Below are 22,905 nucleotides of genomic sequence, written 5' to 3'. Positions count from 1 at the left end.
CAGGCTGCAGATCTGCTGCAGTAGTTTCCATAGCAGCCACCACATTCTCCTCAACCCTTAACTGGTTCACCTGGATATCCTGGCCACACCTCTACCCTTGTCCTCAGAATACAAGAGCTCTGGCGGGAACAATGTGGTGCTGAAGTATCCTGTGGACACCTTCCCAGCAAAACCGCAACAGCATCTGCTGCCTGCTCGGTCAGACAAGGCTGCATGGAGAAGTATGTTCATTTTGCATCTGTCCCATAATTAGGACTTACTGGACATTTCAATTTGAAGTCTATAATGCGGAGACTTTGTACAGAATGTTTTTCCTAAGCAAAAATCTCATTTTCTTTTATACAAAATCAAACCAAAACAAACAAAAAACCCCCCAACTATTAGTATCTTTGTGAAAACAAAACTCCTCAAATCCACATTTTCCTCCTCTTGCCTCTCTACACAAAGTATATTCAGTGCTGAACAAATGACGATGATTAAGTCCTTCATGTCTGGGAAGGTTAAAGGTCACACCTGCTATCAAATTATTCTCTTTCAAAAGGCATGCATAAAAAAAAAAATCTGTGTACCCCAGAATGAATTCCAGCAGTGTAACCAATACCTTGCAGCTGTTATAATAATTTTATTTTACTGGTCAGTAGGAAAAGTTATCTCCACCAACTAAAAAATTCTCTTTCGTTATGCCCTTAAATACAGAAATGCATAGCAAAATGGATCTTTCTTTCCTTATTTAATTAATCCTACTATGTGTAGTTTTTAAAGCACTGTACTTCTATTCAACACATTTACGTAACTCTATTAAACTCAAAAGGAAGTTTTGGTGAAGAAAAAGATTGCTCATCAATCTTCATGAAAAAGAAACTATAAGTTTTGTAATAACTGCACTGAACATGCCAACAGTGTATGCAAGTTACTCATACAAGAAAGCATAGCTGGAGAGGATTCAGATTCAATTCAAAGCTAAAACACTTCTATGCTTAGTTCAACAGTGGTAATGCTGAAAAGTGATAGATGTATTTAAGATGGGACAATGCAGGACTGAACTGCTGCATCGCAGCACTAGTAAAATTTCATTAAAACACTATGGAAAAGATTGAAGAGGCCTTGTGTTGGACTATGAGCCTTCCACTACGGTAGCTGCAGCTCTCATACCCCATTTGGTCTTTCCCTAATGGAGAATCCAGAGACATGGGATACCATGCATAGAACTATTACCAGCTGTGTGCAGACTCAGCAAAAAATGCAACAGTCCACATCAGAAAGATCTCCTCTGCAATAACGTATGGCAATTTAGTTTTTATTTTAAACAGCAAGGAGCACAGAATTCTGTCTCCAATGCTACAATGGAACCATAGCCTGTTCTCAATTATACCCATGTATTCCATAGACATGAAGGGACTTGCATAGCTGTAATAGGGAGGACAATTTGCCCCCAAACGCTTAGCCTTTGGATAGAATCAAAGTATTATTAATGAACATCAGGACATTTCCTTGCATACAGCAATGCATTAGCATGTGACTCACTACAGAATCACAGAAACGTAGGGATGGCAGTGACCTCAAAAGATCTGCTAGTCCAACATCTTGTGCGGAGGCAATACCAACTATTTCCAGAGCATCCCTGATGGTACTAGTCAAAACTGTCAAAAACCTCCAATGATGAGGATTCTTCAGCTGGACCCAGGCCAGACCTCTGAGGTCCTCCCAGTTTGACAGTGACCCACTGGTAACTACCCCGAGTATGGTCTTTGAGCAAGCTGGATCAATATGGAACTTTGCTAATTGAATTTAATGCTCATCAATAAACGTTATGCGTGAATTGGTGCTTTTAGCAATCTTTTTGGTTTTCGACCTAAAACATGTTAGAGGAAAACAATTTGCAAAAAACTTAAACATGTTCAAGGACAAGTGGTCCTCCTTAAACTTACACAGAACATTTCCCTTAGCTCTCTCATTGCACTTCTAAATTGGGAGAAACTATCAACAAGGAAATCATTTTTTAACCCCACAGATAGGAACATAGGAACTGACCATGTTTAGGATATGTTCTGAAACATGTGCACCTAAACAGTTTTAACCAAATTCTAGATGTTTTAGGTGGTGCTAGAATTGCTACAGAAGGCCGATATAGAATATCCAACCTACAATGCCATAGGAAAACTAGCAAAACAGGCGTAGCCAACCAATTTTCACTTTAACAAGGACTTTTCTCTAAGTGTAGACAGTGCAAATAGCACTTGAAAATGTTAGCTGGATTGATAAATGACCTGTCAGTATGCCTTGCCCTTTCTGTGCTGATGTTTAAAACCTGTTAGCTAAACACATTTCAAAAGACAATCTACTATAGACACAGACAGTTCCTTCAAATTTTTAAAAAATCCTGTTATAACTTATAGATATTCTTGTTACCCGTGTAAGTGTTTAAAACTTCTCCAAATCCTGCTAAGTTCTTGAACTTTTCAAATGTTATCTTGGGATAATTAATTTTATAGGCTAATAGTGCATTGTACAGAAAAAAGTAATTTGCTTTATTGGTCTCAAATATGCTACTCTTAATTTAATTGAATGTTCCCTTGTAAGTGTATTATTAGAATGAACGAAGAGAAGTTCCTGACCCACACTACATTCTCTATACCATTCATTAATTTGCATGCTTTTCAGATTCTCTCAATTGTCTACTCTTCAACATAAATGGTTCCACTTTATTCTGTTTCTCTTCAAGAGAATTTTTCCATGCCTCTAATTATTTTCATCACTCATTTTTGAGCCTCTTCTATTTCTAGTCTATCCTTTTTGAGATGGAGTGAAAAGAAATAAACACAGCATTCCAAAAGGGGAAATACTATTGATTTATATAACATTTTATTTTTAGTATTATTCTCATTCCTATTCTTTAGGAATCTTTTAAAAGAAAAATTGTTGCTCAACACCAACCAAGGTTCTTAAGTTCTTTGCTGTAATGGTCAGGTCTTTTGTCCAAGTTGTTACAGCTAACTTGGAACTCATCAAGGTACATGAGTAATTCACATTATCCCTTCGCATGAATATTGTTTTACATTTGTCAGCCTTTACTTTAACTACAGTCATGTTTCCAATTTACCTAGCATGGTTAGGTCTCTCTTAAAGTCCTCCAATCTTGATTAATCTAAACAGCTGTATGTCATCTGCTAATTTTGACACTTCATTCTTCAACCATTTCCCTTGATCATTAACACTAGTCTTGGTATAGAATCTTGTGGCACCCCACCATTATCTTTTCACCAGGAGTAAATTCTGACTTTTTAAACTTGCTTTCTCTCTCATAGCCAGTTTATAATCCAGTCCGTTATTTTGCCTCTTACTGTTTCCTACAACGACATTTCAAAAAGGTTCTAAAACAATACTGCTTTCCCCTTTGGCCTTAAATAAGGTGAAACAGTTGTTTAAACTGATGTTCAAGCTATGCAGAGCGCATATCTGTATCTAGGGTCCCAAATATTTCCCTATAATTGAAATCTCATAAGCATCTCCCAAATATTTATGAATTTCCCCTTAACATACTTGTTAAGCTAGGAATTGTTATTACTATATTACCAGTGGGGAAACTCAGGGATAAGTAAAGTGATTCACCAAAGTTCATGTAAGAGGACTATGGAAGTGTAAGAAATAGAATCTCCTTTCTTCCCTAACGTGAACTTCAAATACATATTTATTTATGCTGGGTCTAGTAGTAAACAATGGGATCCTAAGCACCTCATCACTTGAGACACTTAAAATAAATCTAGACAAGACACTGGATATCATATTGAACAGGACAATCCCGTAGTAGCAGGATAATGGCTAGCTGCTCTCTTTGGCTTTAGCTATTAAGATGTACTAACAGTTGAAAATACATTCAGCATTTTCCACATACACATTTGCTGCAGTTCCCACAAGGATATTAATTTATCACCAGTGAGATGGAAGATGGTCCATCTGATAACAAATAGCTGAGAATGTGGTCAATGAGAATCACTTTAATAAGATGTGGTCCACTGTCCAGGACAGTTTAAGAACGCAGAAATTAGACCATTAAATAGGTCTTCTCCAGCTCCAATTTCTGTGACTAAGGTCGAAGACCATTTTTACTTTACTGAATTAATACATCACCTCTGTCTTCCTAATGCAACAAATTGCATCACTGTAAATCACTTTGCTCTGAAGTTCACTTTCAAGAGAGTCAAAAATATTACAACACAACTATACTTATTGAAAGGCTTATCAATAGAAAGACTCCTCTGTTCAAGGATTATGATGTATTTAACACTGGCATTTTATTTTGCCCAAGGGAAGTTCTCCTTTTTGTTGGTAGATCTGGTTACAAGTAGTGATAAAACATAGCTTTATTACCTGCTATACTGAAAGATAAACTAAAACCCTGCAAGACAGAATTGTAACTGCATCATATTGTTTTTTAAGATTTACAACAGAAGCTAAATCCCTACCAGGAAAGTAACTATACTTTCAATATAACTGTTGACCATTAGAACCACTTTAATAGTTTTTAAATGGTTCATTTGCAATTAAACTGCATAAAAATAAATAAATAAATAAATCTGGTGATTTAAACTATCATTTTAAGAGGCCAAGCAACAACTGACAACAAATCCAGATGATTAGATCAAGTTACCCCAAAACATTTTACAAACCACATTGATTTAATTTTCTGTTATGTGGTGAGATTCTAATCTCAGACTGGGTCTTGAAACAGTTTGAAACAGGTGGTATTTGCATCCTTGATTTGTCCTTAGCTTTGCTTATTTGGACCTAGAAAACTGGCAGTCTTACATAACACAGTAGAACAAGGGTGGGGAAACCAAGGCCCAAGGGCTGAATGTGGCCCCTGAAGCTCATTGGGGCTGGACCACACAAAATTTACTAGGTTGGGCCCTCTTAGGTTCTGTTGTGCGAAGTGAAAGTGGGGAGTGTCTTTCTCCTTCTCAGAGAGGGGCCACATCAGTGAGGTTTTTCCCCCTTTTTTCTCACTTGTGCGCAGCCCTCAATTTTTCTGTAGGTCAGCAGTCTCGACACAAAAAGGGTTCCCTACCTCTGCCGCAGAAGAACATTGCACCAAGATTATACAAGTTCTGAAGATGCAGAATTCCTCATTTGATAACTGCTTTTGTTTCTCTTTCAGAGGAAAGTAGTAAGAAAGGTGCAGAGAACCTTCTGGTCAACATTTTCAAATAGCAATCTAGAATGCTTGTTTCTTCTCTCTCATTATTAGGATGATATGGCTCTTACAACAATACTAATGAAAGGTTCATTATATCACAATCTAAGGAGGTGATCTTGCAAAAGATTTACATATGCGCTAACTCCTATGCATATCAATTACTACTTCATGAAATAGTTCACATGCATTAAGATTTGTATGGATGCAAGTCTTGGTAGTACAGAAGCCAAAAAACAAATGTCATTAAAACTGAAACTAAAATATATACAGCATGTCATATTTTTTAAAATGAGATATCAAGACTCAGGGGGTGTCATGTTTTGTTTGTATTTTATTTCACTCCTCACATTGTTTGGGACATCTTGCCTATGCTCACAGTAAATGTGAGTGATTAAAATTGACAGTATCCGCAAAGAGAGGAAGTGGAATTAAGAGAATCAACAAAAAAAAATGCTACACTCTCTAAATGCTTCTTGATACCACTGATGATTTTGCCATGGAAACTTGCACTCTGGTGAGTTAGTGTAGCAAACATATTGGAAGAAATCCTGGCTCTATTGAAGTCCATTGCAAAACTCTGATAGGAGTTAAATCCATCTGGCAGTTTACCAATCCACTTTGAAAAATCAAAACCACTACAGACATCTACTGATGATGAGCTTTCAGTTGATGGATGACATGACATGGAGACTGGTCCAGCAGGAAAATAGGTTTCTGATGGGCAAACAAATGTGTGAAGAGTTGAATGAAAGGGTATATCAGTTCTGTACATACATTTGAATTGGAAATGTTTATATTTAATGTCAGAGTATAATTATATACTAGTTTTAAAATTAAAGCTTATTTAATTGTAGGCAGGGTTTGAATCAGTGCTTCCATAATAGCCAGCTGGAATGAGAAGGAAATCCTGGGTGTGGTTGTGTAAATATAGTTCACTCAGTTTGCTTGGGCCTGCTAGATATTCACAAGTTAGGTGTTTTGCCCATTGTAACCAATTTGGCTGTTGTGGGAGTCACAGTGTTAACACTAAATGTTGGAAATTTAAGATATGACCAGCAAAGCTTGCAGTTATTGGGGGAATGCAGAAAAGTCAGAGTGTGTTTATCTTAGTTCAAAGGAGAGACCCTGTCAGTGCAAATACACTTGGATGGACAGTGGCTTGTTTTCCAGACCCCTATAGATTAAGTGGGGAGGGAGGTGAGTCAGCAGGCTGCATTACCTCCAGGCATGAGTTGTACAACTGGTTCAACCTGTAACAATATGGCTTTTCTATAGCCATGTTGGGAGGCTTGTGCTAGGCCTGAACCAAAGCCACCTTCTACAGCCAGACTGAAAAGTAGCAGCCATTATTGTAAGGCCTGGAGTCACATACTCACAGTTCCATCTAAATTGTATTAAAAAGTCTCACACCAGGCTATGAGGAGAGGACTTTGCCCTAATAGCTCCCCCACCGTCACCAGATAAAGAAACAGAGCTCAAAATGGGTAAAGAAAACTTAAGTAACACCAGTAATAGAAATGTAGCCGTGTTAGTCTGGTGTAGCTGAAGCAAAATACAGGACTATGTAGCACTTTAAAGACTAACAAGATGGTTTATTAGATGATGAGCTTTCGTGGGCCAGACCCACTTCCTCAGATCAAGTAGTGAAAGAAAATAGTCACAACCATATATACCAAAGGATACAATTTTAAAAAATGAACACATATGAAAAGGATAAATCAAATTTCAGAACAGAAGGGAGATGGGGGGGGGGGGGGAAGGTGAATGTCTGTGGGCTGATGATAGTAGAGGTGATAATTGGGGAAGCTATCTTTGTAATGGGTAAGATAACTAGATCCTTTGTTTAAACTCAAATGTAGTGTGTCAAATTTTAGCATGAATGACATTTGGTATATATGGTTGTGACTATTTTCTTCCACTACTTGATCTGAGGAAGTGGGTCTGGCCCACGAAAGCTCATCATCTAATAAACCATCTTGTTAGTATTTAAAGTGCTACATAGTCCTGTATTTTGCTTAAGTAACACCATTCTGTCTAGCAAGAAACTGCTTATCAATAGAGAATGTTGTGGAATCCTCATCCTTTAACACTTTCCTATTGTTTGACTGCGAAATCGCTGTCTGGTTTGTAACTGTTTGTCTGTTGTATAATTAATTTTGCTAGGTGTAAATCAATTAAGGTGGTGGGGTATGATTGGTTAGGTAATTTTGTTATGATTGGTTAAGCTATAGCTAAGCAAGACTCAGGTTTCATTATATAAACTGGGGTCCAAGAAGAAGATCAGGAAGAAGATCAGAAGAAACAGAAGGAAGAAAAGGCTAGAACAGTGGTCCCAAACATGGGGCATTTGTGTGCGCCTGCCAAGTGCTTGGGGCTGGCCTGGCCCTGGGCACGTGGCGCATGCATGGTGCTGGCGCATGGCTGCAGATTGGCTGCCTGCGCTCTGGGCACGCGACGCTTGGAGGGGGAGCCGGCCCCGGGCGCGCAGCGCTTGGGGGGGGCACTGGCCCCGGGTGCGGGAACCGGCCCCGCGGCCCTTGGAGGGGGCCCCGCCCCCGGGCACGCAGCTATAGGGGGGCCCTGTCCCCAGGCACGCAAGTGTCCCCACCCTCTAGCGCCCAGCGGGTGAACGGCCACGCCCCCTGGCGCCCAAAAACCTCCAGTGGTTGGGCTAGAAGACGACCAGGAGGAGGGGGAAGACCCGGAAAGAAGAATTCACCTCCGAGACACAGCCTAAGATTAGAGAGACTGATATTGCCTGGCCAACAGGGGAAGTCTACCTGCCTTTATCAGATACATAGTCCTGTTTTTTATCAGGATTGGTGAGCATGACACTGTGTGCTTAGCATGTGTATTCTGCTTGTTAGGGAATTGTCAATAAATAGAGGATAAGGATATTACTGTGTGAGGCTCTTTTAGTGGCTGATGAGCCTGCCAACTTGCGGGAAGTTACACCCAGAGCCCTAGGAATTGGGTAAGGAAGGGTGTGTAAATTCACAGGGTTGCACCTCGAGCCCTAGGAACTGGGTAAAGGTGTGTGGAAGGGATAGAGAAATTTGTGCGGGTAACAAACCTGTTTCTCCCTGCTGTTTCAATGATCAAGTTAAAGAAAGGCTCCATAAGGAGTTGCTTTTGTATGTAAATTTACTCCAGAGGATGCTGGATTCTCTTGTGGCTGGGTACAAGAGCTGAAGTCACTAGGTTTGGCCCAGAGCCAAATCCTCCACAAGCCAGCAGAAGATGCAATGAGCAGCCAGCAGGGCAGTAATGGAGAGGCATGAGGAACATCCAGCAGATCAGCGGCAGCGAGGGGCGATGAATAGCCAGCAGAGCAGCGCCAGACAGCAGTGAGTAGGTAGATGTCAAGTGACCAGCAGAGTAGATGAGATGCCTCCTACCCGCCGCCCCCTCCCCACACACACACAGAGGATGGGAGGTGAACTCCACAGAATACTTCTAAACTCTGGTTTGTCCTGACCAAGGGCAGCAACTCTGAGTAGGGTGCAGAGAAGGGTTGGGCATATGAAGGGGACATTTACAGTGCTGGACTTGACAGCATGAGAGAAAAAGGACATTGGCCAACCTACTTGAGTGGGGACATTTATTGGTTTTGGTTACGAACTCTGTTTGCGGTGTTTTCCCAAATTTATACTACGTTACTTCTCTCCCCTTTTATTAAAAATTTATTTTCCAAACTCAAGACTCTATGCTTGCGAGTGGGGAAGCATTGCTTCCCAGAGGTGTCGTGTGAAATTCCCAGCTTACTGGCTGGGGGCTCGTGCCAGTTCTGGGAGGGATGGATAGGAACCCCCAGATATTGAGCCCAGCCCTGGTTGCTGCTGATACCTGGCAGAAGGGTTACATAATGTTCAGAAATATCTACCCCCATCAATGACTTTTAAATCTAATTCTCACATAAATTCTCCAAACTTTTGTACATGTTGCTCCATATTGATAAAAAAATCCTTCTTTAATGCACCTGTAAGGCCTCGGACTCTGTATTTAAGCTCCTTCAGGACATTCCAGCATTTGATTTATACTGATAACCTTAAAATAAATTAACTTTTCTGCTCTTGTCCCTAAAAATAGGCCAAGTATCACCTCTTCCCATTTGTTTGCAGGTTATGCCCCTTCCCCTAGTCTACAGTGTGTTTGCCTGCCTTTAGATGGTGAGCGTGTTGGGACAGAAACCATGCCTTTTCTGTCTGGAGGCTACCCAGAATATTATGGATGCTAATGCACAAAACCTATACACCAAAGATTTTATTTCCCCTCCATCTCCCTTTTGCTACAGAACCTAGCTCTTGCAAAATATATTCTGAGATATACTGTATCACATTAAATATACTCCAAACAGCTGTTCTCCAAACAGAGCAACCACTTTTAAGGGCAATTTTTATATCCACCACAAAGATACATTTTAGGCATGTTGCTTTAAGTATCATCAACCATATCTGTAATGATAATCTCAAGGACAGAGTTTAAATTTAGTGCAAAGTAATTTCTTCTTCCAAAAACCTAAGTGAAGTTTATATATTCCTTTCATTTGTATGGCACAAAAAACAAAGCTACACAGTGCTTTGTAAGATAAACAAAAGTTTTGAATGAATCATGAAGACAATAAAGAGGCTTTTTATAATACCATCATGAATCACTATTTGAAAATAAGCCAATAAGTAATTTGGAGCAGACTAATATTTCAAAATCCTACATAAATCAGAAGACATTTGTCTTACCTCTTTTCTTTATAATTACAGTGAAATTAACAGATCTGTTCTGGGACTTAAATGATTACTGGAATAGTTTTCAGCAGCTTTTTTGGCACAAAGTTACTTCCTTACAAATTTTATTTATATAAATATACACATTAAAATACTAAGCTGCTATTATATTTCCCAGTTTAATATAGCAATGCAAGGCCATGGTCAAATCTCCTGTATCTCTGAGGGATAGGACATGAACATGACCCAACAAAACATGATATATGCACATGCAAAAGAAAACAAAAAACAAAAAAGCCCCACACACAACCTCAAATGACACCAGAAAGGATAAAATGGATGTGTGTGTGCACATACTTTAACATATGTATTCCTAAACAGAAGATTGTGTTACACCATTTTATTACACGCTTAAACTAACTCAAATGAAGCAGGCACAAGTTTGACTCTAGAATCAGGAGGCTATGGATTTTTCATGTATTAAAACTTCAATTACTGCATGCTTCAGTCTTCCTTCCTGTGCAGATGCAAGGACTTGTGAATAAAAGTCCATTTCTACTTACTACAAGCCCTGCAGGTTTGGTAAACTTTGATCCAAGTCTTTTTGAAGCTAGATTGTTGCCTATTAGAATTACTCCCAAATTGCTAAATTGTCTAGAGTGACATATGATAGGGATAGGAAACATTACCATTTACCTTTCTGTGTCATTAAATCTTCTTTAAAAATACTGTGGCTTTACTTTAACAATTTTGCCCCCAATCTAACAATCCACTTATCTGCTTGAAGTTAAGCATGTAGTTCTCTCCTGAGTAAGAACAGAGTTACACATGTGCTTTAATGCTTTGCCAAATCAGGGCCTTTAAGGCCACATTCTGGCATAAATATTCAAGCATCACTCCGACTGAAGTCTGCTGTATTTACATATGAGCATTTGAGGGTAAAATACTACCTTTTAGACTTTATAATACTATGTCTGTGTCTAGTCACGAGACTATGCACTGGAGGCAAACTCATACCAGCCTTCCTCTTCTATGAGGAAGAAGCCTTTTTCCAAAAGAACTCTCTTGGAACAGGCGTGTGTAGATGAGGAAGAGAGAGTTCTTTCAAAAGAAGAGGAAAGAGGAAAAAGCACAGGTGCCCTGGTGGCCACTCGTCCATAGTAATCACAGCTTAAATGTGAGATCACGTCCATTCAGTGTGAGCACTATCTTTCGAAAAAGCAGATTGCTTTTTAAATGTGCTTTGGCAGTGTGGATGCTCTCTTTTTGGAATAAGTCTTTTTGGAAGATCTCTTCTGGAAAAGCTTCTTCTGAAAGAAGCCTGCAGTCTAGACATAGCCTAAGACATTAAATGAACTTTTAAATAACAAAAATTCTGCAGAAATGCTCTTGTAAGGGATATGCCAGTCAATACTGAAAGTGTAAGGAAAAAGATAATTTGATCATTGTTTCTAATGATTCTTCTTTCACATTCATGAAATTCTGTCATTTTATTATAAGGCAAACAGACACTTGCACGATGAATAACATACAATAAACTCAAATTATATTCCATGGTCTAATCACCAAAATTTTGTTTTCCTATCTACAGAATTCCATAACTTGCTAATAAGTGGCATTATCTAAATCACTGTTTTGTGGCCTGCTAGCTAGTATATGGGACTCAGGAGGGAAAACTGGAATCTGTTCATAGCTCTGCTACTGATTTGCTATGGGGAAGTAATGCAGGGACAGATCAGGATATTCTTAGTCATAATGAATAGTACCTTACTCTAGGAGTAGCCTTACTGGAGCCGATATGATTTCTTGAAAAGTTGATGGACATGATTAGGGGTTTCACAATCTAGCCCTCAGTCTCAGATCGCCAGAGGCGGCCTAACTCCCACTGAAATCAATGGAACATCAGAGCCTAAACACCTTTCAGGATCCGGGTATTAGTGCCTCAAGTTTACTTATCGTTAGGTAACAACCTAACATTAACAAGTGTCTTGTAAGATTTAGATTGTTTGTAAAGAGCTTTGAGGTCCTCCAGTAAAAGATACAACAGATCTTTATTATTGTCCCTCGAACTTTCCAGTTTGTGACCCTTTTATAGTTCTGCTAATAACTACCATTTTCCCAGGGCTAAAATAGGTCTTAAAATTGTTTGCATATTTTGTTTTTCTTTAATCATAGATGCCTGATACAGAGAACTGCTTGTATGATAGTTGTGAGGAAAGCAGACAAATCGAGTAATAAAACAGGCACCACAGTGGAAAAAACTATGCAGCAGATTAAAAGAGTTTTATATTTTTAGATTTTTCCAAGGTTTGCACACTGAATTTAACTAACAACTGAAAAACTGATTCCATAAAGAATAATCAACAGTTTGCATCATCTCAAGTAGTGGTCACCAACCAGTAGATCGGGACCAACTGGTAGATCTTGGAGCCTCTGACAGGTGATCCTGACTGGTTTGGCCAAGAGGCTATTATTAAGTGCTAGCACTTCAGCTGCCCTTCCCCGCACTGTTGTACATCTCCTGCCCTTTGCCGTGGAGCTGTCCCCTCAGGAGCCTCCTGCTTTCTGTGCAGGACAGGGGAGGGACAGGAGAAGTACTGATGTCAAGGTGTCCCCTCCCACTCTCTAGCGTTTTTCCACAAAGCAAAGAGGGGGCACAAAAAGACTTGGGATGGAGTTTGCTGGCTGCTTTAGGAAGTGTGCAGGGTCTGAGCAGGAGTGGACCTGCCTTAGCTCCACTGTACCACCACCCAGGAGCCACCTGAGGTCATCAGTGCCCAGCTGGAGCCCACATCCCAAAATCCTACCCCAGTCATGAACCCCCTCCTGCACTCCAAGCCCCTGCCCCAGTCCCGAGCACCCCTGCATCCAAATACCCTCCCAGAGCCTGCACCTAGAACTCTTCCTACATCCCAACTGCCTGCCCCAGGCTCAGCTTATATACTCTACACCACATTCCTCTTTCAAGAGAGGAATGCAAATGCAGCTGAACGAAACTGCAAATGAAGCGAGGATTTGAATTTCCCGTGCTTCATATGCATAATCATTTCCAGATGCTTTTTTGAAATACTCTATTTCGAAAAAAAAACCTGCTGTGTAGACGCGGTTATTTCAAAAGAAAACCCTTCTTTTGAAATAACCACATCTACACGGCATTTTTTTTCGAAATAGGATAATTCAAAATAGCAGTCGGACATGATTATGCAAATGAAGTGCGGGAAATTCAAATCCGTGCTTCATTTGCAATTTCACTCAGCTGCATTTGCATTCCTCTCTCGAAAGAGGAATTCCGTGTAGACAGACCCTCACACTCCAAATCCCTTAATCCAAGACCAGAGCCTGGGCCCCAACCCTCTGCTCCAGCCTGGTGAAAGGAAGAGAGGATGGGGAAGGAGGGAGGGTGGAGTGAGTAGGGGCGGGGCCTTGGAGAAGGGGCAGGAAGGAGGGGAGGCAAGGCTATTTATATTGGAGGTGTTCTTGGATTGCATTTAAATTCAAAAAGTGATCTCATGCTTACAAAGGTTGGAGACCCCTGGTCTAAAGGAATAAAGATTGAAAAAGTGAGCATTCACAGTACTGTAGAAGTGACAAGATAGCTATGCCTTAAATTACCAAACCTTTGCTCATTATGACAATTAAATGAGATGACAACTTATTAGAATTCCCATATAATATCTACAATTTATGTTTGTTATGGCCCTTTAACTCACACTGACAGTCCGGCTTGGAAACAAAATGAAAAAAGTTTAGTTTCTAGTGTAATTCATAATATTTGCATATACAGGCAGTCCCCGACTTACGCGGATCCGACTTTGCAAAGCCGCGGGGGGGCTCGGGCAGCGAGGCACCCCAAGCACGCCTGGACTGCCCCACCGCCGGCTTCCCCGCGCTTTGCAAAGCCGTGGGGGGGCTCGGGCAGCGAGGCACCCCAGGCGCGCCTGGACTGCCCCACCGCCGGCTTCCCTGCGCTTTGCAAAGCCGCAGGGGGGCTCGGGCAGCGAGGCACCCCAGGCGCGCCTGGACTGCCCCGCCGCCGGCTTCCCCACGCTTTGCAAAGCCGCGGGGGGGGGGCTCGGGCAGCGGGGCACCCCAGGCGCGCCTGGACTGCCCCGCCGCCGGCTTCCCCGCGCTTTGCAAAGCCGTGGGGGGGCTCGGGCAGCGAGGCACTCCAGGCGCGCCTGGACTGCCCCACCGCCGGCTTCCCCGCGCTTTGCAAAGCCGCGGGGGGGCTCGGGCAGCGAGGCACCCCAGGCGCGCCTGGACTGCCCCGCCGCCGGCTTCCCCACGCTTTGCAAAGCCGTGGGGGGGGGCTCGGGCAGCGGGGCACCCCAGGCGCGCCTGGGCTGCTCCGCTGCCGGCGTCCTCAGAGGCGCTCCCTGTCTCCCTGGTCTGCTGGTCTCCAGCAGACCAGGGAGACGGGGAGCAAAGCCGCGGAGGACCCAGACGGCCGGACCGCGGTGCATCTCGGTCTGCCGCCCGAGTCTTCCTGGTCTGCTGGGGTGGGGGGGCGCAGCTAGTACCCCCCCCCCCCAGCAGACTAGGCTTTTCTCCGGACGCCTGTGGCAGAGCAGCTGGGGTGCTGCCGGTTGGTCCCGCAGCGCCGCTCTGGGCGCTACTGGTGCAACCCAGCAGCACCCCAGCTGCTCTGGTCCTGATTCAGCCGCTACTGGTCAGTTTCAGCAGCGGCTGAATCAGGACACCTGGGGCAGAGCAGATGGGGTGCTGCTGGGTTCCTCCAGTAGTGCCGAAGAGCGGCGCTACTGGAGCAACCCAGCAGCACCCCAGCTGCTCTGCCCCAGGCGTCCCCAAGTCAGCTTCTGCTGAAACTCACCAGCGCTGACTACAGGAAGCCTGAGGCAGAGTTGCTCTGCCCCAGGCTTCCTGGAATCAGCTGCTGATCAGTTTCAGCAGCAGCTGACTTGGGGATGCTTGGGGTTCTTAAGTTGATTCTGTATGTAAGTCAGAACTGGCGGTCAGTTTCAGCAGTGGCTGAATCTGGACGCCAGTTCCGACTTACATACAGATTCAACTTAAGAACAAACCTACAGTCCCTATCTTGTACGTAACCCGGGGACTGCCTGTACTCTGCTAAGAAAAACAGGCGTACTCTCAAAAACGTGTTTTGACCACTTAATATACAGTCCATGCTTTTATATAACAGTATAGTCACCTCTTCATTTATACAAGAGCAATGGTGATACTATTTTCAAAACCAGTTTTATTTCTGGAGAGTAATTTTAAACACATTCTATAATGTCAATGAATGATTTACTAAGACTCCTGTAAACCTAGGATTTCTAAATGTAAAACCATGAATAGTTCTCCACCAGGACAATTGGACAATTTTTAGGATGAATACCTATGCTATATTGATAAATATTTATTTATTTTTGGAGAGAAATCTCATACTGCTGTTATTGTAACAAAATTAATGCCATTTACACTCAGGAGGCTCACACTTTTTGCGAGAAGAATGCTTCCCTTGACCTAGCTACCATTGCTTGGGGAGGTGGAGTTCCCATAACAGCATAGGCGATATCTACACTACAGGATTATGGTGGCACAAGCCCTGTAATGTAGAAATGGTCATGCCATTTTTTCTCATGCACTTTTACATTCTTTGATTTCTCCTTCACTGTTCAAATACTTTTGCTTCACTGAAAAATGTGTGTCAACTTGGGGATGTAAAACTCCATTTAATTGGTTAACCCATTAAAGGGAGGGAAGCCGGAGGCTGGAATGCCCCCCTCCCTCCTTGCATGGCGGTTGCACTGTCCAGGATGCCAGGATAGCCCCTGCCTGCAGTAGGCCAGGGCACCCCGCAGGCAGTGGGCTCCTTCAGCATCCCAGTGAGAGCAGCCCCTGCCAGCTGGGATGCCTAAGCAGCCCCTGCCTGCGGAGGGTCGGTTAAACCTTCACATCGCTAGTGTTGACTATTAAATGACTTGCAGCTAGATGAAGGCAGCAGCATTAAATGCTATCACAGGGCAGGAAGGGCAGACTGTAGGAAAAGGCTAGATATAGAGAACTGTTGGTTATTTGCAAGCTGCTTTTTGAAGCTCATCTTCCTTATATCCATGAGAATACTGAAAGGAAGAGAGACAGCCTTGTTGAGCTGAGTTTCTCCCCATCTCCAATATGTCTAGAGTTGTCTTGTTTTGAAATTGTTTTGAAATTGAAGCCTACCATAAAGTGTCTGGAGAACAGTAACAGAGCGGCACCCCTGTTATATGAACTTGGTAAAACAAAAAACAAAAAAAGCAGTCATGTAGCACTTTAAAGTCTAACAAGATCGTTTATTATTGTATAATAAACCATCTTGTTAGTCTTTAAAGTGCTACATGACAGCTTTTTTGGTCCAGAGAATAAAAACAGACAAAATATTTGGCCAAAAAAAATTCCACCACTTTTAATTTTAAACTGCTATATTTTCTTGTTCTGCATGCACTTTAAGGCTTTCACACACAAAGTATGCAAAGTATGCAAATTTTTTAAGTTGTTCCAGCCACTAACCATCAGACCATTCTATTACAGGGGAGCACCCTTGATGCTTTTTTCCTGCCAATATAGTAAACAAGGAAGGACTTGTTAAGCTGTTTGCCACTCCTCTTCTATTATCTCTTAATTATCTCTTCTGAAGACTATAGTTCAAAGGCTTGGCAGATCACTAGTTAAGTACTAACTACTCTGTTGTTCACTGAAAGGTGAGGGATCCAGGGCATGGGAAATTTATTTTCAAACACTGGCATTTAGAAGCCCCAGGTTCTAAAGGTCAAAAGACCATAAGACTCTGGTATTCTGCAACACACAGACCAAAGCAGGAATCTTAGAAGTTCTTTTTGCTATTGCATAGACTCTTAGCTCAAAGCAATCTGAAGTCTAGACAGACAGCAGTGCTTAATTAGTCTGATTTAAAAGCCTGAAAAAAATCATTAGATTGCTTAATTAATCAGTGTTTTAAGACTATTTAGGACTACTTAGTCTGCGCAGATCAAAACTATTTTAATTTTGTCAAGTTTTTAATTATGAGCTGCTTCCCACCCCCTTTTTTTTCATTGTAGTCTCTGAATGTTATCCCATTGCCTGAAGCTCTGTGCAAGTGTCTAATGGAAAATGCAGAACATTGTTTTCAGAAGCAACTTATGTACAATATTTATCATCATGGGACCTACGAATATCTGTTAATAAAGCCATAAGAAGCCCACTGAATTAAGACAGAGTATGACTAATTTATAAAAGGCAAGTCAGACTGAAGACTAAAAACTGAGGCAAACAAACTGACACTAAAAGATCAGTCACTTTTGGAGAAGAAAGCAGAGTCAACCTGAAATTTCAGTCAGAGGGACAGTTCTTTTCTTCCATTTGCACAAGAGGACAGAATCCAGATTTGGTAAACCCAGTTGGTGTCACTATACCTTCCCTATGGAAGTCCCAGCTTAGGTATTCCATGGAACAATGCGTTTCCTGGATGGAGAAAAGAGCTGGTTAAATTGAGGCTGCTGATCTCCCAACACTGGTTTTCCAACCGCCCTGGGAACTCAGAAATAAGTCCACAAGTGTGTGTGAAGCAATCCTTTCCCCTTGAAAATAAAGAGATGGAAGGGACTGGGAATGCTTTATCATTGCCCTGTAGATTACTGTGCAGCAATTATTGGTACAGTCTGTGAAATGTTAGTGTGTTTGTGGATGGACATCACATCACTAAGTATTAAAAGCAAAGTAACTGAACAGCAGAATTGCCATTTAGCAGTTTGAACGTTGATAAAACAAATCAGAACCACCCTATCAAGGGTGATCTGAATAAGTAATTACTTTTGGAAACATTTATTATTTTAGTTTTATAGCAAGGTTTATTGTTCTAAGTCTGTCTCAGAAATCTTTATTATGGTTTATGCACAAACACTGTATAGAAAAAGTTTATACCTCAACATAAAAATTAAAACAAAGGAACCTTTAAATGTGTGAAATATGTTGTAAATGAAAGATGTTTATATTGAAAAGTGTTTGAAAGTATGCAAAATGTTTTTTTAAAATGAGATTCACCATAAAAGTATTTTGAAGCAGTTTTTAAATATTGCTGACGTGAGAAATAACCTCCTAAAATCTTAAAAGTCAGTAATTTCTTCTTAAATATAATATATAGCAGCTCTGCAAGCACTTGAGGAATGTACGAGATAACAAATACCCTTTTCCTGGAATTGAGAAGGGAGCTGTTTCATAACAAAGTCATGTTATTAAGACTTGGTATTTGGCAAACCTTTCCACTCTTTTAAAAAAGGCTTTTTAAAAAACAAGAGCTTTTTATTTCTTTCTGGTTGTCAGCTATCTGCCAAGTTACTAGCAGCAAACTGTAAAACGAATAGGAGGCAGCTAAAAAATATTCCATCCCTAGCTCACAACTTTTCAGCCACTCATTTTTATAAAACACTTTTTATAAAAGGCATGCATTAAAAGGACAACTGTATTAAAGCATTTGGAAAATGCAGTTCAGAGAGGCGTATGGCACAAAGCTCTGAGATATAGCAGAACCTAGCTCCCAGAACTCAAGACATAAACCAGTGACCCCACAATAGTTTTTAAAAGTGGACTTAAATTGACTGAACATTACCTTTGCAACAGAAAATGAATGATAAGTCTGAAAACATTTACACTTTGTTAGCACTTTATGTATCTATGTGAAGTGGTATATTATAATCTTACTTAAAATATGAACAGCTTTGCCACTGATGAGCTACATCTGCACTGTTGCTGATTTCTGAAGTTTTAGCTCCTCTCAAAATATGTGACGTTATTAAAGTTTTTGCTTCTGGAACCATGTGATGAGAACCTCAGCCTTGATTAAAAAAGTAAATGTTTAGCACTCATGGTTACTAAGAAAAGATGTAAAGCTACAGGCTCAAAAACAATAAAAAGAAAGCCAAATTTATTGTGTTAAAAAGTATCACCTTTGAAGCCAATATAAAGTTTTTGTGGCTTGACTCATTTGTGAATGCTTTGGGTTGACAACACTATGTGACCTTGGAGAAACTGTTACCTACTTGTGTCAGTTTCCAAATCTGTAAAATGGGAATACGACCTTCTTTCTTTGCAGGGAAGTATAAAGCTCAATTGTTTGTATAATATTTTGTATATGTGAAACACCATAAAGTAGTATTGTACTTTTATGAAGACTCATGAATTAGTCTCCTTAACATTATGATATTCACTCACAGAACATTTTATTTGTTTATCAGCTGTGGTCAAGAGTTTCTGCAACTTCATTCAAAACATAAGTGATTTGGGAAGATACAGAGTCTCTCTCTACTCTGGAGATGTGCCAAGAACATTGGTGACCCTGTGGATCCAATCCTGCGTGTTATATTAACAGAAGATTAAGTGGAACGGTTCTCTTGCCTGCACTGTGACATCCTCCTCTTTGCCTCTATTCAGTCCACATTTGAACTTATAGGTTGACGTTCTCTAGATTGAATCACACAACAGAGATTATTCTAAAAGAACAATACCAACGTTAACAAGGATGTCGTTCAGTATTTTGACTACAGCTGTCTCTTGTTAAAACAAAACACATGAATGCAATAAAAAGTAAAGCAACTTTGCTCCAAAGGCAGCCGCATACAGTAGGGTTATCATGCTTTCCGTAGTTCATTCTATATTTTAAGAAAGGTAATTTTTGCACTTGCCCCTCTCTTCCATTTATATTGTTTATCAGCTCTGTGTGAATAACTGAAATGGGAACGTACCAAAAAAATCAATAAAAGTCTTTTTAATTTTTTTTATTGCAGTGTTTTGTTCCGTTTGAAAACTTAATCACCTTTTGTTCTTCCTCTCTCCCCCTGCATGTGTTGCTGGGCTCCATATTCTCCAACTTGCCTGGTGGCTCCAGTCCTACCAGTGCTTTTGTCCTTTTGGAGGACAAACTCAAAGTGTGGGTTTATACTACAAAGCTTTTAGTGACAAGGCTGGGTCAACACAGCCTTCTTGCTAAAAGTCAGTTTGCATGAACCAATTTTGGCAACAAAATTTCACCCTATGAGGGATTTGCTTTGTTGCCAGGACAGCGTTCCTTTCACACTTTCCCTTGCTGTGGCAAAACTTTATCACTCATGGGGGAGGGGGAGAGGGTTAAGCACGTGTAGATGACGAAAGTTTTATTGATCAAGTGCAACTGTAGACATACCCTAATAATGGTTCCTGCCCCTTGTTTCTATCTGCTTCTTTGTGGTAAGGACACTGGTCAGCTAGAGAAGCAGCTAAAAACAAGAGGATTGTGACCTGTCACTGTTCTAAGCACTAAGTTTTATTACAATTTGAGAACTGCCAGTATCCCCAGGCTCTGCCTCTCTCAGCCTTAGTTACGGTTCTTGGGGTATAGGTACGGTGACCATATTTTCTGAACCAAAAATAGGGACATCTTGGCCATGCCCCCTGAAACTATTAACCATGCCCCTGGCTCCTTAGGCCCCACCCTCCTGCCACAGGAAGTCCCACCTCTGGGTAATATTTCCTGGGTCAAGATGAACACATGACCAGAAGTAAAGGGTGTCATGAACCCCCCTAAGAAATCCTCCTACCATCCTCTACTTATAGGGATGGATTTGGGCCCCATAGAATCAAGTCCCATGCAACTACCCTGCAATTGCATTAACCCAGGGTCCCGACCTAGGGTCCCATGACACTGCAATGCTAGGGGTCTAACCTCGATTCAAGATGAGATCTAGGATCTAAAACCTATTACTTTGCAGTGTCGATGCAGCCACATTTGACTCAGAGCCTGGCAATCGTCCAGAACTATCACAACTAACTTCCATAGTCCTCTTAATGGATGCTGCCTACAGATTCCAATTAACTGGTAATCAGAGGGGGCTGGAGCAGCTCTCCACCTGCTTCAGGAAGGGGGCTGCTCCAGGCTCACAGTGGGCCTGCTGCAGACAGGGATTGTGCTCATCCATATCAGCCAGTCTCTAGGGAACTTGGGTGCCCCACAGGCACGACTGTGCCAGTGTCCAGAGCAGCCTCTCTCCATGGGGAGTCCAGCTTGCTATGGACAAGGGCTGCTCTGGAAGGGGCTGGGAGCCGGTGGCAGCCCCAGTGTGATGTAACCTTAACCGGTTAACTGATGAATAGGAATTTACATCCCTAATGAGATGATTTCACTAGTGTGGTAACAGACCAGATCTCTCTTCTAGAGAAACAGGGAGCCTGGGGAGGTCTCTTGGGGGGAGAGGCCAGTGACTCAACTTTGTTGAGCCAGGGGGTCCACAGGCCAATGTAAACCCTTCCAAGGACCACCACTGACTAACGGAAACTCACCGTTTATTACATCATTTCACTGGAGCCATTTTTCTAGTGCTGCAGCTAGGGGGAATGATTTAATTTAAATTATTGAACAGATGCTTATCAAACTTCATTTTAAATAAAATAAAATATTAATGTATGTCTAACAAAAGGTTTCAATGTTTTCTTTATTTATCAGCTTCAGAGGGGTAGCTGAGTTAGTCTGTGCAGGATAAACTTTAGTCTGGTGGCACTTTAAAGACTAACAAAACATGTAGATGGTATCATGAGCTTTCGTGGGCACAGCCCACAAAAACGCATGATACCATCTACATGTTTTATTAGTCTTTAAAGTGCCACCAGACCATTTGTTGCTTTCTAAGTTTAGATTTTTTATTGATGGCAGTTGTGGGGAACATTTTTTGGGTTGGGGCCACTGAGCCACAGAAAAGTCAGTTGGGGACCACAGAAGTAAGAAAAAAGAACTCCCAACCCCCCCAACCCGCACCAAGGTGGCCCCCAACTGAGACACCTCATTTCTCTGGGGTTCCAACCCCAACTTTTCTGATAGATTTTATGGAGCCCCTTAGGTTCTGGGTTGGGGACAAAAATGAGGGGTTTAGTATGTGTGACAGGGCTGCCAGAGAATGGGATAGGGCTGGGGAGCAGGATCTGGGACAGAGGTGGGGGGGGGGAGCAGAAGAGGCAGAGATTGCAAGCTATGGGTGGCACGTAGGGTGCAGAAACAGGCTGGGAATAAGGGTGTCTGGCTAGGGGGAAGGCACAAGCATAAGGGAGGGTGCAGTGTGTGGCAAAGAAGGAGGGTGCAGGAGGAACGGCAGATATAGGAGTGGACTTGGGCTCGGTCTACTCTATCAAGTTTTTTTTCCCAAAAAAGCTACACAAATTGCACTCCGCAATTTGCATAGCTTTTTCCGATTGCTTTTCTGGAAGAGGCTTTTCTGCCATTTGGCCCCGTCTAGAAGCTACAAATACAGGGCTCCACAAAAGAGCAGTTTGCTCTTCCATTTTTTTTTTCCATGGACGAGCAAATGCATTCTCTGGATGCGGCAGGGTTTTTCCGGAATACCTCCAATATCCAGAAAAACCCTACAATGTAGACATAGCTGGAGGTAGGGTGTCTGGCCAAGGGGGAGCATGCAGGAAGGGCTCAGGGGGCAGATGCTCCCCACCCCCGCTTTCTGGCCCCCACCAGGCTGCCTTCCAGACCCCCTCCAACTGCTCTCTGGATGCCCCCTTCCAGCCAGGCTGCGGGGGGGGGCAGCCGCTCTTCTCCTCCCTCTGCCCAGCCGGGCTGCGGAGCGGGGGGCAGAGCGCGCTCTTCATCCCCCTCCACCCAGCCAGGTCGCGAGGGGGGCTGCTCTCCACGCCCCCCAGCCAGGCCGCAGGGAGGCCACTCTCCACCCCTACCCACCTAGCCGGGCCGTGAGGGGAAGGGCGGGGGCGCTCTTCACCGGACTGCTCACCTCTCACCAACCCAGCCACTTACTTGGCTTTTCCATGCTCCTCAGAGGCAGAGTCTCCCGCCTCGCCTCCTCTAATGGCTGGATCCCCAGCCGCAGGGAAGTCCCAGAAACATCCCTGACTCCTCTCCCAGGGAGGGGAGGAGGAGGAGGAGAAGCAGTAAGGGACCTTTTTCCGGGACAAAACTGGGGGTTTTCAGGACACCCCAACAAAACATTAAAAATCGGGACA

General features: G+C 42.4%; 1 protein-coding gene across 7 annotated transcripts in view; it reads right to left on the bottom strand.

The window, feature by feature from the left end:
* Positions 1-22,905, bottom strand: part of DISP1 (dispatched RND transporter family member 1) — a 180,913-nt gene that overhangs the window by 27,429 nt on the left and 130,579 nt on the right. The gene's annotated exons all lie outside the window — the stretch shown is intronic.

This window comes from Pelodiscus sinensis, chromosome 3 (assembly GCF_049634645.1).
Source record: "Pelodiscus sinensis isolate JC-2024 chromosome 3, ASM4963464v1, whole genome shotgun sequence".
Classification (NCBI taxonomy): Eukaryota; Metazoa; Chordata; order Testudines; family Trionychidae; genus Pelodiscus; species Pelodiscus sinensis.
The sequence above is the reverse complement of the archived record's forward strand: the minus strand, read 5'-3'. Positions and strand labels throughout refer to the sequence as shown.